This window comes from Lactuca virosa, chromosome 4 (assembly GCF_052849685.1).
Source record: "Lactuca virosa cultivar CGN04683 chromosome 4, Lactuca_virosa_CGN04683_v6, whole genome shotgun sequence".
NCBI classification, from domain to species: domain Eukaryota; kingdom Viridiplantae; phylum Streptophyta; class Magnoliopsida; order Asterales; family Asteraceae; genus Lactuca; species Lactuca virosa.
Genome location: NC_136429.1, coordinates 235,451,669 through 235,459,615, shown reverse-complemented (window position 1 = coordinate 235,459,615; position 7,947 = coordinate 235,451,669).

The following is a 7,947-nucleotide window of genomic DNA, read 5'->3' as shown; positions in this document are numbered from 1 at the left end:
TCAAACTCACCTCATGTCCCAACATGGGATCATGAACACTTAATGGATGCTAGATAGGGCCACAAACACCCCTTTTTGCATGCTTCTTCCATGAGTGTACGGCCGTACATGTGACACCAGTCAAATTTTGGTCAAAAATTAATTGATCAATAATCGTAATTGGGATGAACCAAGTGGTAGAGTTTGTAACAAGGTTTCCAAAAACATAAAGAACACTGAAATCCGAGTTATAACGAAGAAGTTATGACCAATCGAAAATCCGCGGTAAAACCGGCAAAACACTGTTCAGTGTAAAAAGCGAATTTTCGATAAAAGGATTTTTAGCCTTAACAATCTAAATGAAACTTGTAGAATATGTTAAACCGAGAATGTTCATAAAAAGAACGTGAAAATCCGACTTCGTATGAGGAAGTTATGATTTTTCGAAGTTTCGGTTTAGCAGTAGACAGCTAAAAATTCGAAATATAAATCGATCGATATTTAGCCGACGCAACTTAAACGAGAATTGAAGGTCTCGTCAAAAGTAGCACAACGGTAAAAAGACAGACAAAAACGAACGTCGTATGATGAAGTTATGAATTTTTAACGGATTCCCGTCCCGGTCTGTTTAAAATAATAATATTAAAAATAAAGTCAAATTTAGCCGACGAAGTCTAAACGAAAGTCGTAGATTATGATTTTACCTACGCGTGCATATAAAGAACGCCAAAAACGGAGCTCGTATGCGAAAGTTATGATTTTCGCAAGTTTTGGCACAAAAATAAAGAAAAATAAGAAAAACTGGGCAATTTCGCATGTGACACGTCACCTCGCACGTGGCAGCTGCTGAGTGGACCGAAGCCATGCATGGCACCTCCTGATTGGACCGCAGCCAAGGTCCACTAAGAAGCGAACAGCTTCGCATGAGACACCCCGGAGACACCCCCTTCGAATGCGTGTCAGTCTCTCATGGGACCGAAGTCCGGTCCAATCCGAAGAGCCCACCTGTCCGAAACACGTGCCTCGCACATCGTCCGAATCCGAGCCGCCTTCGCAGGAGCTGCCGCATGTCCTACTGACTCACCCCTCGCCTCGCCACCTGTCCTCCTCGGCCGAACCCTCGCACCCCTATATAAAGGGTGCGAGCCTTCTCGGATGGAAGGGTTTTTCACCCCATTTTTGGCCCTTTTTCACTCCTCTCACTTCCATAACTTCACAAAGAACCCCGAAGGTCCCGGTATCACGTCTAAAGCAAGAAGCAAACCTCGAAGCCCCGAAATTCTCGAGAATTCATCCTCTCTCCTGTCGAAACTCTGCCCGGTTTGAGCCGGTTTTTCGTCAAACAAACTCTTTTCCGGGAAACGAAACGCTGCCCGAATCACCGCTTATTAAAGAAGTAAAGATACATCATACCTAGTTTGCATTAACAAAGGTACGATACATAGTAACAGGGTTAGCAAACACGTGGTAATGTCGGGTTTGCATTAACAAAGGTACGATATACAGAGTACCAGAGTTAGCAATCACGAGTAATAATACATCATACCGGGTTTGCATTAACAAAGGTACGATATACAGAGTACCAGAGTTAGCAATCACGGGTAATAATACATTCTGACGGGTTGGCATTAGCAAAGGTACTATACAGAGTACCCGAGTTAGCGAACTCGAGATAATAATACATCTTACCGGGTTTGCATTAACCAAGGGTACGATACAAAGTACCAGAGTTAGCATTCATCGGGTAATAATAATAATACATCGGAAATCTCGTTGAAACAATAAATTTGTGAGACCCTTCACGGTGTACTTATCTAAGTACGACCTTTTTAATTCCTGAACTATTAGCCAGAATCTCTTGTAGGGAGAGCATGAATTTGTGTATAGATCTATATGGGACTGACAATCCCGCACCTCTACTGTTCGCTACAGTTTGGCCGGCAGGCCTAGGGTGTCAAATATCATACCATTCCGACGCCTGAAGAACATCGCAGCAGGCATTTCCGTCATATTATTATGGTTGATAGGACTCACATGGATAAAACAACGAGTGAATTACAAAGTAATATACTTCTCTTATAACAGTAAGAAAAGTTAATTACATCCCGACCAGATATACCTTCAGTAGCTTTTACTTACAGTAAGAGCTATGTAACATGAAATCAAGTATTGTACTTCTGGTTTTGAACATTTAAAACCACAAGGCAGTATTTTGGATAATACAATACTCTCCAGGATTAATACTAAGGTTTTTACTATAGAACATATATAACTAAGAACACTTTTACAAATGAAACGGTTTATGGGATTAAACCACTTATACCAAGGAAACGGTTTATGGGATTAAACCACTTATCAAATGAAACTTAGTCTTTCAATCTTTGTAAACTAGTATAACATAAAAGACCTTTAGTGGTTAATTCTATAATTCCTTAGTTATTACATCAGAGTTGTACATAAGTAATATCCGATTGACAGTGAAATGTGTGACTTCCGCCTTATTTCCTGTTCCTTGTTTGGTTGTGGGCTTAGGGCAGATACACCCATTTAACTGTCAATTCAATATTATGTTATGTATATTCAGTATAAACTAAGTAATTACAGAGGGAAACTATTGAGGTTATCAGTTAATCACCTCAGGAGATATAGAATTTCTTGGAGAAACCAGTGAACTTATTCAAAGAACTTAGGGTATACTTAACAGAACTAAAATACTTATGAACTCACCAGCTTAAATGCTGATATACTATTTCCAAATAACTTGTATTCTCAGGAATCCAGTAGACAGGTACACTCCCGAAGCTTTTGAGAAGACTACCTAGTACTGTACTGTGACTCTTGTCTTCTCCTGTACCTACTTCAGTGTTTGAATATGTAATGTTTAAACGCTTATGTAGAACTTATACTTATTAATGCAATGGTTGTTTGTACTTTGATTACTATATTGCATGTGTTGTGATACTTACCTAAAGTCCTCCGCCCCCGAACGTTTCCGCCGTTCTGGTTTGGGGGTGCGACAGTACACTCCATGGCCGTACACCCATGGGCCGTACACCACATTGGCCGTACACATCTTAGCCGTACACACTCTTGTGTGACCGTAGACCCCTTTTATGTAATCATATGTGATTGTAACACTTCAATCTAAGTGTTTCCTAGTCCCTAAGGTGGTTTCCTTGCATGATTAGATGTATATACACTAATTATATACATATATATATATATATATATATATATATATATATATCATTATATGCTTAATAGGATTCGTTTGTGCTCGGGGATTCACTTGACACTTAGCATCCTATATCGAATTTACATCCGTATCACTCATTGCAGGTGAGTTCATACCCCTTAATTTATCTTTTAAATGATTTTAAATGCTTTTATGGGGGGGGGGGGGGGAATACAAGTAGAAACATTATAGTTATTATATCAATCACATGTGATTAATAACTATCAAACAAGTGGATTTCTTATATTTCAAAACTGTGTTAGCAATCAAACTGCTTCAAATCGTTTTATAAAATCTTTTATATGTTAAACTCTTTATCATTTTATGAAACTCTTTTTAAACTTATATATTGTTAAAATCATGTCTATACAGATATAGTTATATAAATAAGGTTGAAAGGACTTAGGACTGATAACTCGCCTTATTTCATGTTCCTTGTTTGGTTGTGGACTTAGGGTATCGGTTGTTTGTCCGAATGTCGTTTGAATCTTAGTTATATATTATGTATATGTGTATAGATATAATAGTTCTTACATCAGTTCAATACCTTTGGTTAGAAAAGGTGTACAAACATGATTCAGTCATACAAACAACATGACTAGTAAACTATAATAGGTATAGTTTAGAGGATTACTACACACTAATTCTAGAACGGTGAAACATACAAGAGTCGGTTCATACATGAGTCAGTTCAAACATACTATAACGAGAAACAGAGAGAACATATTATATACTAGAGAACATACTATACATTAGAGAACATACTACACACTAGAACAAAGAGAACATACTATACAAATACAAGAATACTATAACATAAATGTGAGCCACTACTTCATGACATGACAATATACTGTTGTGTCATGTTTTGTAACCAGAGTCTCCTGGAGGGAGTGCGTGAATTTATGTATAGATCTATATGGGATTGACCATCCTACACCTTGCTGCTAGCTACAGTGGGACCTGCAGGTTTACGGGTGACGAATGTCATACCATTTCGACGTATCGAACATCGTGTTTTTCTAGTCAATCAAGTATGGTTATAATCTCATCACATTTTACCTTAATTAAACAAACAAGTTTAAGGTAGTTAGTATATATGTAGTTACTTATTTACAATACTACTGTACATCGTCACTTTCCCATTACATTTATAATGTGATCTTCTCACAAAAACGGTAACGTAAACTATATTTTGGTAATGATAGTAATACTTGGGAAAAACACTCACTTTTACAAAAAAACAAACTTACAAAACAGTTGGGTCTTGGTAGAAGACTACTTTAGTAGAAAATATAGGATTTTCTAGAAAGTATTCAAACATTTACATTCAAACACTTACAAACATTTACATTAAACATCTACAAACACTTTCATCAAACTTATACAAGCAATGACATTAAATACTTATGAACTCACCAGCTTTAATGCAGATCTACGCTTTCAAAATAACTTGTATTCTCAGGTCACCAGTAGACAGGTACCGATGACCAGGTTTTGAGAAGACGGAGCACGCTCAAGACTCGTCTCTTATTTTGATTCATATTTTGGTGTCTTATAAACTATACATAACTGTCACACCCCCAAACCAGACGGCGGAAACGTCCGGGGGTGGAGGACTTCAATTGTAGTATCACAACACATGCATCATAGTAATCAAAGTACAAACAACCATTGTATTTAAAAAGTATAAGTATTTACATGTGTTCAATCATTGTATATTGAAACCAAAATAGTTATACAAAAGAAGAAGATATGACTCAAAGTAGCTCCATCTTCTCAAAAAGCTCGGGGAGTACCTGTTTATTATTTCCCTGAGAATACAAGTAATTTGAAAAGAGAGTATCAACATAAAGTTGAGTGAGTGCATATGTATTTATGTTTAAAAGGATGTCTCTGTATCTCGAATATGTAAACTGTTCTAGAAAATCCTATATTTTCTGCTGTATATGAAAAGTAGTTTTATTCCCATAAAACCGTTCCATTTTTAAACCATTGTTCTGTATTTGTAAAACTTGTAACTGAGAGTGTACCTGGCTTCACCAGCTGTTATTGAAAACTGTATTGAACCATTGTAGTTGGTATTCTGTAAACTGGTACTTTGAAGGTGTACTTTCGTTTAGTTGATTATACACTAATGTATTGTTAATATCTTTTTAATGAGTTCTTATAACCATACTATGACTGGATGGCCTGAAACAAACGCTTGTAGGCGTTTAAACTGTTGATAACAATTTCCACTCATTGGCGTGTATGCCTGACTGTAGCTAGCAGTCTGAGTGTGGGGTTGTCAATCCCAATATAGATCTACACACAACTTGTTTCGATCCCCTGGCTGGAGATTCTGGTTATAATGTCAGGACTTTACCGGTGTCTCATAAAAAGCATATAAATGTTACATGTATATTAGTCATGAAAACCCAATCATTCTGAAATAAATGATTGATAGTATGTTCTTGAATTAGTATTCCGAACATGTATTTTACAATTGTAAACCCTTGATTTGTTTTGAAACAAAACCCTTGTTTCTTGTAAAACAGTGTATTCCAGTATACTTGAATCATGAATTATTGTTCTATGTATCATAAATTAGAGTCAAGATCAAATAAGAAGGAAATTTTTGGTAGGAAGGTAAGAAGTTTTTTTTTCTACATATTTTTTCGCGAACAAACAAAATGAATCATTACATGATTCATTTGTAAAATGATTCACAAGAAAAAATTCTCAAAAAAACATCTCGATGATTCATTTATACAATGATTTTGTTGTTATTCACTAAAATTGTCATAAAAGTGAATTTTTTCTTAATTTACTTAAAAATGAATCATAAAGATGTTTTTTTGGGAATTTTTTCTTGTGAATCATCTTACAAATGAATCATCTAGTGATTCATTTATTTTGTTCGTCAAAAAAATATGTAGAAAAAAAACTTCTTACCTTCCTACCAAAAAAAATTTCTTACCGGATCTATATCCTCATAAATTATACCTATTATAATTTATATGTACTTTCTGAATCGGTATTTTGCATGGGAAGGTGCCACGAGGGTCCGAGGGGTGTCCGAGGGGTGTCTCCTGCGAGGGTTGTCGGCTGCCTATTGGACCTCGGTCTCGGTCCAATCAGATGGTGACACGGCGAACTTCGGTCCAATCCGATGGTGACACGTGGTAGCCTCGCATGCGAGGGTGACGTGGCCGAAGGTCAGCCTTGCGCAATTGCCCGGTTTTCAATATTTCTTGATTTTTGTGCCAAAAACTTGCGAAAATCATAACTTTTGCATACGAGCTCCGTTTTCGACGTTCTTTATATGCACGCGTAGGTAAAATTATACTCTACGACTTTCGTTTAGACTTCGTCGGCAAATTTTGAATTTATTTTTAATATTGTTATTTTTAACAGACCGGGACAGGAAATCCGTTAAAAATTCATAACTTCTTCATCCGACGTCCGTTTTTGTCTGTTTTTTTATCGTTGTACTACTATTGACGAGACCTTCAACTCTCGTTTAGGTTTTGTCGGCTAAAAATCACTCGATCATTATTTCGAGTTTTTAGTTGTACACTACTATACTGAAACTTAGAAAAATCATAACTTCTTCATACGAAGTCAGATTTTGACGTTCTTTTTATGAAAGTTCTCGGTTTAACATAAACTACAACTTTCATTTAGATTGTTAAGGCTAAAAAGCCTTTTATTGAAAGTTCAGTTTTTACACTGAACAGTGTTTTGCCGGTTTTGTCGTGGATCTTCGATTGGTCATAACTTCTTCGTTATAACTCGGATTTTAGTGTTCTTTATGTTTTTAGAAACCTTGTTACAATCTCTATCACTTGGTTCATCCCAATCGAGATTGTTTAATAATTTATTTTTGAGGGTCAATTTTGTAAATATACACAGTATGCTAAATTTTCTCTTTATTGTTTAAAAAAACTACAAATTGACCTACATTATTACATAGGTTTGAAATAACGGTTTGTTACATTATCCCTCCGTTAGAGAGAATTTCGTCCCGAAATTTGCATTACAGATAGACAAGGGAAAAAGATGTGGATATTTCTGTTGCATTTGATCCTCCCGCTCCCAAGTGAATTCAGGTCCCCGTTTTGCATTCCAGCGAACCTTCACTATCGGGATACAGCTTTGTTTGGTTTTCTTAACTTCCCTGTCTAGAATCTCTACGGGTTCTTCCACGAAATTGAGGCTCTCGTTTAACTCGATTTCCTCGAGCGGGATCACAAGAGTCTCGTTGGAAAGACACTTTTTCAAGTTCGAAACGTGGAAGGTAGGATTAATGTTACTTAGTTATTGGGGTAGTCGAAGTTTGTAAGCTACAGGACCGATTCTGGCAAGAATCTCGAATGGTCCTATGTACCTTGGATTCAATTTGTCACGCTTTCCAAAGCGTATCATGCCCTTCCAGGGTGAGACCTTTAACAAGACGTGGTCACCGACCTGGAATTCCAAGGGTTTTCTCCTTTTGTCAGCGTAGCTTTTCTGTCTATCTCTGGAAGCTTTAAGTCGCTCCCGAATTTGTACGATTTTCTCGGTAGTTTCTCGAATAATTTCCGGACCAATGAGAGCACTATCACCTCTAGCTAGCTGTGTGTCACCCACTTCAGCCCAACACAGAGGGGATCTGCACTTGCAGCCATAGAGGGCTTCGAATGGAGCAGCCTTTATGCTAGTGTGATAATTGTTGTTATAAGAGAATTCAACGAGGGGTAAATGAATAT